The sequence below is a fragment of the Panthera uncia genome (genome assembly GCF_023721935.1).
Source record: "Panthera uncia isolate 11264 chromosome B2 unlocalized genomic scaffold, Puncia_PCG_1.0 HiC_scaffold_24, whole genome shotgun sequence".
NCBI lineage: Eukaryota > Metazoa > Chordata > Mammalia > Carnivora > Felidae > Panthera > Panthera uncia.
In genome coordinates, this window is record NW_026057580.1 from 17,145,175 (window position 1) to 17,154,657 (window position 9,483).

Below are 9,483 nucleotides of genomic sequence, written 5' to 3' on the forward strand. Positions count from 1 at the left end.
AAAAGACATAGGGTATCAGAATGGATAAAAAAACAAGACCCATCTATTTGCTGTCTACAAGAGACTCATTTTAGATCTGAGGACACCTTTAGATTGAGAGTGAGGGGATGGAGAACTATTTATCATGCTCCTGGAAGCCAAAAGAAAGCTGGAGTAGCCATACTTATATCAGACAAACTAGACTTTAAATTAAAGGCTGTAACAAGAGATGAAGAAGGGCATTATATAATAATTACAGGGTCTATCCATCAGGAAGAGCTAACAGTTATAAATATCTATGCACCAAATATGGGAGCCCCCAAATATATAAAACAATTACTCATAAACATAAGCAACTTTATTAATAAGAATGTGGTAATTGCAGGGGACTTTAACACCCCACTTACAGAAATGGATAGATCATCTAGACACACGGTCAATAAAGAAACAAGGGCCCTGAATGATACACTGGATCAGATGGACTTGACAGATATATTTAGAACTCTGCATCCCAAAGCAACAGAATATACTTTCTTCTCGAGTGCACATGGAACATTCTCCAAGATAGATCACATACTGGGTCACAAAACAGCCCTTCATAAGTATACAAGAATTGAAATTATACCATGCCTACTTTCAGACCACAATGCTATGAAGCTTGAAATCAACCACAGGAAAAAGTCTGGAAAACCTCCAAAAGCATGGAGGTTAAAGAACACCCTACTAACGAATGAGTGGGTCAACCAGGCAATTAGAGACGAAATCAAAAAATATATGGAAACAAATGAAAATGAAAATACAACAATCCAAACACTTTGGGACGCAGCGAAGGCAGTCCTGAGAGGAAAATACATTGCAATCCAGGCCTATCTCAAGAAACAAGAAAAATCCCAAATACAAAATCTAACAGCACACCTAAAGGAAATAGAAGCAGAACAGCAAAGGCAGCCTAAACCCAGCAGAAGAAGAGAAATAATAAAGATCAGAGCAGAAATAAACAATATAGAATCTAAAAATACTATAGAGCAGAGCAATGAAACAAAGAGTTGTTTTTTTGAAAAAATAAACAAAATTGACAAACCTCTAGCCAGGCTTCTCAAAAAGAAAAGGGAGATGACCCAAATAGATAAAATCATGAATGAAAATGGAATGATTACAACCAATCCCTCAGAGATACAAACAATTATCAGGGAATACTATGAAAAATTATATGCCAGCAAATTGGACAACCTGGAAGAAATGGACAAATTTCTAAACACCCACACTCTTCCAAAACTCAATCAGGAGGAAATAGAAAGCTTGAACAGACCCATAACCAGCGAAGAAATTGAATCGGTTATCAAAAATCTCCCAACAAATAAGAGTCCAGGACCAGATGGCTTCCCAGGGGAGTTCTACTAGACATTTAAAGCAGAGATAATACCTATCCTTCTCAAGCTATTCCAAGAAATAGAAAGGGAAGGAAAACTTCCAGACTCATTCTATGAAGCCAGTATTACTTTGATTCCTAAACCAGACAGAGACCCAGTAAAAAAAGAGAACTACAGGCCAATATCCCTGATGAATATGGATGCAAAAATTCTTAATAAGATACTAGCAAATCGAATTCAACAGCATATAAAAAGAATTATTCACCATGATCAAGTGGGATTCATTCCTGGGATGCAGGGCTGGTTCAACATTTGCAAATCGATCAACGTGATACATCACATTAACAAAAAAAAAGAGAAGAACCATATGATCCTGTCAATCGATGCAGAAAAGGCCTTTGACAAAATCCAGCACCCTTTCTTAATAAAAACCCTTGAGAAAGTCGGGATAGAAGGAACATACTTAAAGATCATAAAGGCCATTTACGAAAAGCCCACAGCTAACATCATCCTCAACGGGGAAAAACTGAGAGCTTTTTCCCTGAGATCAGGAACACGACAGGGATGCCCACTGTCACCGCTGTTGTTTAATATAGTGCTGGAAGTTCTAGCATCAGCAATCAGACAACAAAAGGAAATCAAAGGCATCAAAATTGGCAAAGACGAAGTCAAGCTTTCGCTTTTTGCAGATGACATGATATTATACATGGAAAATCCGATAGACTCCACCAGAAGTCTGCTAGAACTGATACATGAATTCAGCAAAGTTGCAGGATACAAAATCAATGTGCAGAAATCAGTTGCATTCTTATACACTAACAATGAAGCAACAGAAAGACAAATGAAGAAACTGATCCCATTCACAATTGCACCAAGAAGCATAAAATACCTAGGAATAAATCTAACCAAAGATGTAAAAGATCTGTATGCTGAAAACTATAGAAAGCTTATGCAGGTAATTGAAGAAGATATAAAGAAATGGAAAGACATTCCCTGCTCATGGATTGGAAGAATAAATATTGTCAAAATGTCAATACTACCCAAAGCTATCTACACATTCAATGCAATCCCAATCAAAATTGCACCAGCATTCTTCTCGAAACTAGAACAAACAATCCTAAAATTCATATGGAACCACAAAAGGCCCCGAATAGCCAAAGTAATTTTGAAGAAGAAGACCAAAGCAGGAGGCATCACAATCCCAGACTTTAGCCTCTACTACAAAGCTGTCATCATCAAGTCAGCATGGTATTGGCATAAAAACAGACACATAGACCAATGGAATAGAATAGAAACCCCAGAACTAGACCCACAAACGTATGGCCAACTCATCTTTGACAAAGCAGGAAAGAACATCCAATGGAAAAAAGACAGTCTCTTTAACAAATGGTGCTGGGAGAACTGGACAGCAACATGCAGGAGGTTGAAACTAGACCACTTTCTCACACCATTCACAAAAATAAACTCAAAATGGATAAAGGACCTGAATGTGAGACAGGAAACCATCAAAACCTTAGAGGAGAAAGCAGGAAAAGACCTCTCTGACCTCAGCCGTAGCAATCTCTTACTCGGCACATCCCCAAAGGCAAGGGAATTAAAAGCAAAAGTGAATTACTGGGACCTTATGAAGATAAAAAGCTTCTGCACAGCAAAGGAAACAACCAACAAAACTAAAAGGCAACCAACGGAATGGGAAAAGATATTTGCAAATGACATATGAGACAAAGGGCCAGTATCCAAAATCTATAAAGAGCTCACCAAACTCCACACCCAAAAAACAAAGAATCCAGTGAAGAAATGGGCAGAAAACATGAATAGACACTTCTCTAAAGAAGACATCCGGATGGCCAACAGGCACATGAAAAGATGCTCAACGTCGCTCCTCATCAGGGAAATACAAATCAAAACCACACTCAGATATCACCTCATGCCAGTCAGCGTGGTCAAAATGAACAAATCAGGAGACTATAGATGCTGGAGAGGATGTGGAGAAACAGGAACCCTCTTGCACTGTTGGTGGGAATGCAAATTGGTGCAGCCGCTCTGGAAAACAGTGTGGAGGTTCCTCAGAAAATTAAAAATAGACCTACCCTATGACCCAGCAATAGCACTGCTAGGAATTTACCCAAGGGATACAGGAGTACTGATGCATAGGGGCACTTGTACCCCAATGTTTATAGCAGCACTCTCAACAATAGCCAAATTATGGAAAGAGCCTAAATGTCCATCAACTGATGAATGGATAAAGAAATTGTGGGTTATGTACACAATGGAGTACTACAGGGCAATGAGAAAGGACGAAATATGGCCCTTTGTAGCAATGTGGATGGAACTGGAGAGTGTGATGCTAAGTGAAATAAGCCATACAGAGAAAGACAGATACCATATGTTTTCACTCTTATGTGGATCCTGAGAAACGTGACAGAAACCCATGGGTGAGGGGAAGGAAAAAAAAAAGAGGTTAGAGTGGGAGAGAGCCAAAGCATAAGTAACTCTTAAAAACTAAGAACAAACTGAGGGTTGATGGGGGGTGGGAGGGAGGGGAGGGTGGGTGATGGGTATTGAGGAGGGCACCTTTTGGGATGAGCACTGGGTGTTGTATGGAAACCAATTTGACAATAAATTTCATATATTGAAAAAAAAAACTCAATGGTGATACTGCATGAAAGTTTTACATGGTTCAATTTATTAAATGAAAATTAATTAATTAATTAGGTTAAGTAAAATAAAATCTTCTCCAAAATGTAGGAGGAAAAAACTGTTCTTATCTCCATTTTCAGATTAAGTGAGTAAGGCTCAAGTAAGTAATTTGCAAAAGACAACGAAGCTAATAAGAGGTCAAGTGAGGATGCAAACCAGGTCAGATTTAGTCTCTTTCTCTCTTAGTTCTTTAAATATGCTTAGTGGATTATATCACACAAAGAAGATATATTTCAATTTATCTATGAAGAAGAATACTCAAAGTTTCCCAGTTTTTATAAAAATAATCAAATTTATATTCCAGAAGAAGTATATGACCTATAGATTTTAACCCTTGTCCAATTCTGTTCCTACAAGTTCTGCAGGCCCTGGTTCTACCCTCACACCTATTGACTGGATCCAATTGGATTTCCTGTTACTCCGCCTTTCAAACGTCTGAAATCAGGATCTATCACAGTGGCTGGCCTACTTCCTTTGACTTGGAGATCCATTTCCACCTTCTTTTGCATGGAAGCTGAGAAAGGACACAGGGCCCTAGATGGGGAAAAGTGCAGCCCTTGGGTCTTCCTGTGCCATTTGACTTCAATGTGATTTAAGTATCCATGCTACTCTTCCATAGGGATAGGATCAAAGGGGAAGGAGGGGACCTGAGGGATCCTCACCTGAGGCTTCTGCTGCTGCTCTCACAGCAAGGGCAACTGCCACACTTTGTTTCTTATGGGCAGTAAATTGCTGGTGGTCTTAATAAGAGTCTAAACTTTTTTTTTTTTTACCTTCAAAATATTATTTCACTTGGATTGTTATTGAACCCTGGGACAGTCTCTCAAAGGCAGTACCCTTTCTGAGTTGACTTATTGTGAGCTTATCTGGTCTCTACTTAGATGTCAGCTCCTCCCTGAACAACAGTTTTTCCCTGAAACCTATGCATAATGTAGGGGTTTTGAGTGAATATCTGCTAATAACCACAGTGCCACTGAGCAAGCCAGGCCTCCTGGGAAAATCTCCCCATGGTGCAATCTCCCAGCAGCCTGAGCTCAGCGTTACCTAAGTATGTGAATATGCTTGCTGATCACCAGGCCTAATTTCAGCCACCGTTTTCTTTCTGTTTTGCTTGCATAGGTTTTCCACCTCTTGTGGATTTCCAAACTAGAGCTATCGACAATGAAATGAGAATACTACCCTCCTGCTCACTGGCAGCAACCATTTAAAATGACTGGGAATTGAACCTGATTATATTACTTTCCCACTTTCCTCAACCAAAGTGACGTGAAGAAGTGACTTTAAAGTCTAATTAGCTGCAACCATAAGCAAAAACTAGAGGGTTGAGAGAAAGTCAGTAGTAACCATGGGGAATCATTGGAGGCTGGGCATCCCTCCATCCCTTGTAGGGAGAGTTGTGAGGCACAGAATGTGTGCTAATAGGAACTTATGTGTGCTAATAGGAACAGGCAGTTGTGCAAGAGAAATCACAATGGTGAGAAAGGTGACCACCCGGTTGAATCAATAAGAGAAACAATCCTAAATGCTCATTGATGAAGCTCCTTTTTTATAAAATGGGACGGTGAATATCACCTCTTCTCCCAACATTTGTTTTTTTCCTCAATTTATTTGTTGTTATTGTTTTTTTTGGGGGGTGAGGTTTTGTGTTTTTGTTTTATTTTGTTTTTTAATGAGCTCTATGCCTGATGTGGGGCTTGAACTCAGGACCCTGAGATCAAGAATCACATGCTCTACTGACCAAGCCTGCTGCTCCTGAATTTCAGATTGAGTGCCTTAATTCTGGCATGAAAGTAGTAAATTTCCCTCAGATCCCCCATGATCCAAAGAAAATATCTCAATTATAGTGCTTCACGAAAGGTTCTGAGTAGGTAAGAACCTCGCATAGAGACAGTGTACATTTCACCCGAGCAACGACTCTAGGCTTTTCTAGGCTTCTGGTCTCCTGAGCCATTAAATGAGGGGAGGGGACATCCTCAAGTCTCTGCCTGTGACATGATAAGAAAAATATATTTGGTTTTCATCCCCAGTTTCTGGCACAAAGCTGCTAAAACCCTTTTACTCTCCTGAGTGATGGGGTGATGGAAGCATCTTGCACAGAGCTCCAAAATTCCTTGGTATTTCCCAGATGACAGAAGCAACTTTTTTTTTTTAATTTTTTTTTTAACGTTTGTTTATTTTTGAGACAGAGAGAGACAGAGCATGAACGGGGGAGGGTCAGAGAGAGGGAGACACAGAATCTGAAACAGGCTCCAGGCTCTGAGCTGTTAGCACAGAGCCCGACGCGGGGCTCAAACTCACGGAGTGTGAGATCATGACCTGAGCCGAAGTCGGCCGCTTAACCAACTGAGCCACCCAGGCACCCCAGCAACTTTTGTTTTAATGAGGTTGCTCTTGGTGGGCTCCTGGATGGGGCCAGGTGACCAGAAAGACTAAGTATGATTAGAGGTTGGGAACTTTCAGATACATCCCTTATACTCCAGGGAGGGGAGAGGGGCTAAAGATTGAGTTAATTATTGATCATGCCTATGTGATAAAGTCTCCATATAAAATCCCTAAGCTATGGGTTTCAGAGTGCTTCCCAGGGAGTGAACACATCAACATGCCAGGAAAGTAGTGTACCCCAATAGCATAGGTACAGAAGCTCCTACACTTAAGATACTTCCAGACCTTACCCTACATACCTCTTCATCTGGTTGTTCATCTGTATCTTTGTTTATATCCTTTGTAATAAACCAGTGAAGGTAAATAAGTATTTCTCTGAGCTCCTATGAGCCATTATGGCAAGTTATCAAACCTGAGAAGTAAATTGTGGGAACTCTTGATTTACAGCTGATTGGCCAGAAGTAAAGATAACAAGTTAGGACTTGCAACAGGAGTCTAAAGCAGACAGCAGTCTTGTGGGACTGAGATCTTGTCTGTGAGGTTTGCACTAACTCTAGATAGTATCATGATTGAAATGTAGGGCATCCAGGGCCACCTGAGTGACTCAGTTGGTTAAGCATTTGACTCTTGATTTCGGCTCAGGTCATGATCTAGCTGTTCGTGAGATCGAGCCCCATGTTGGGTTCTGGGCTGACAGTGCAGAGTCTGCTTGGGATTCTCTCTCACTCTCTCTCTCTCTCAAAATAAATAAACATTTTTTTTAAAAAAAATCTTAAAAACAAAAGAAATGTAGGACATCAGTTGGTGTCCAGACAGTTGCAAAATTGGTTGGTGTGGGTAAAACCCCTACACATTTGGTGCCCAAAATGTTGTAAGTAGGAAACAAGAGCTTTTTTTTTCCCTTTTATTGCTCTCAGTTCTATTTTCATTTGCCAAATATACATTAATGAATCTAAAAGTTACTCTTTTAATACCAAACTTCAATATCTACACTGTATCGTCAATTCTAAGATACATTTTCCAGATTTTAACACCTCTAAAATCTGGATGAATGTTGAAATCAATGTTATTATTCCTTTTAAGGGGCACATAAGATAATGATGCATGTCAAAATCAAAGTCACTTTACTTTTAAAGGTATACAGAAATATATAATGTTTGCTTGGATGTATAAGGAAAGTCAGACTTTCAAACTGAATCCCCTTTCTGTACCCCCACCCCAGAGAAAGGTACCTCCATTCCTCCAGGTACACAAGCCCTAAATCTGGAAGTCCCCTCCCACATTCTCTATTCCCACCCATCTCCTGTGTCCAGCAACTTCACGTCTTCAATATTTAATGTTGTAATCATTTTCTTTTAATCTTTTGATTTTTAAATCATTGCCTCTTTGTTTTAATCAACCTCCATGAAGTATAATCTACATACACACATCTGTTTTAAGTATACAATTTACTGAATCTTGACAAATACATAAACTCACGTAATTACCACCGCAATCAAGATATAGAAGTTGCCACCAAAAAATTCTCTCTGCTCATCTGTATTTATTTCCCCAATCTACTCCTCTGCCATGGGCAACTACTGATTTCTATAAGCCTGTAAGTTATTTTTATCTCTTCTAGAATTTCATATAAACAGAATCATACGCCATAGACATTTTTGTGCCTGCCTTTTTCTAGACAGCATAATGTTTTTGAGATTCATCCACATTGAGGCATACAATAGCAATTTCTTCCTTTTTATTGATATGTAATATTCTATCATATGCCTCTAGCACAATTTCTGCTTATCATTCACCTGGTAATGGACATTTGGTAGGTTTTCAATTTTTTGCTATTATGAATAAAGCTCATATAAACATTTATGAACTCTCTGTACAGTCATAGAATGAAATTTTGAAGACATATTCTAGATACATGTTTAACCTTATAAGAAACTGCCTAACCATTTTCTAAAGTGCTTATACAAAATCATCTCACTCAAAATATATTTTAAGTCATCATTTTTTTTACTTTTCTTTTTTGTTCCAACTCTTAAATCATTTAACTCTTCCAGATACTCACTCATCAATGTGTTTTCCCATGGTTAAAGTATTCCAACAACACTTTATGGATTTCATCATATGGATTCTGTATTTTTTAAACAATGGAAAATTTTACCAGCAAGTTAACTGATTTATGTTGTATTACAAATGTTTAAAATATGCATGAAAAATCAGAGGCTGCCTAACAAGTACTTCAACCCAGTAAGTCTACATAATAAAGAGTTTGACTTCACTTTTGATATTTGACTACTGACAGGTCTCAAGCTCCCTCCCTCTCACCCCCATCCATTTTTGCCCCATTCCTGGGCAAATCAGTAAGAAATCCTCCTCTCCTACTTTCTCCCTCTCTCTCTGCCAAGGGAAGCTATTCTCATTTGTGGAAACCCCCACACAGATACCACCTCGTAGCCACAATTCAAGACAAAACCAATGTACTACTCCTTTTCTTAAAGTCATCTTGGACCAGCTTGTGCAGGTCCTTCTTTCCCTAGAAGATACTTGTGTGAATGATAAACTTCTTTCCAAATGTTCTTGGTGTATGTGATATCATTAGTATCAACATACCAACCACTAACTGAAGGAGTCTCTGTATCCCTTTATAGGGTAGTCACAAGAGTCCAAGAGCTAGTGTTAAACCCAGAGGGGGTGTTTAAGCACAGGAAAAATGCATACCCTGCTCATGATTTTGTGTTATGGTAGCATTTGCTTTCATCACAGCCATACAATTGCATAACTTCAATAATAACAAAGAACCGTATATCCTTAACTTTCCATTTCACATATTTTTTCTATATAAATAAGCCATAATATGAATTTCACAAAAATTCATAAGCATATAGGAATGTCTAGATAATTAAGATCAAAAATCTTCTGAACAAGGGAAGTTTGAATAAGCCAATGCAACATAAAGCATGGTCCCAAGCCCACCATCAACTAGGAATTTGTTAGAAATGCAAACCAATGGATAGCACTGAGTCAAAATCTTGAGAGTGGGGCCCAGAAATTTGTA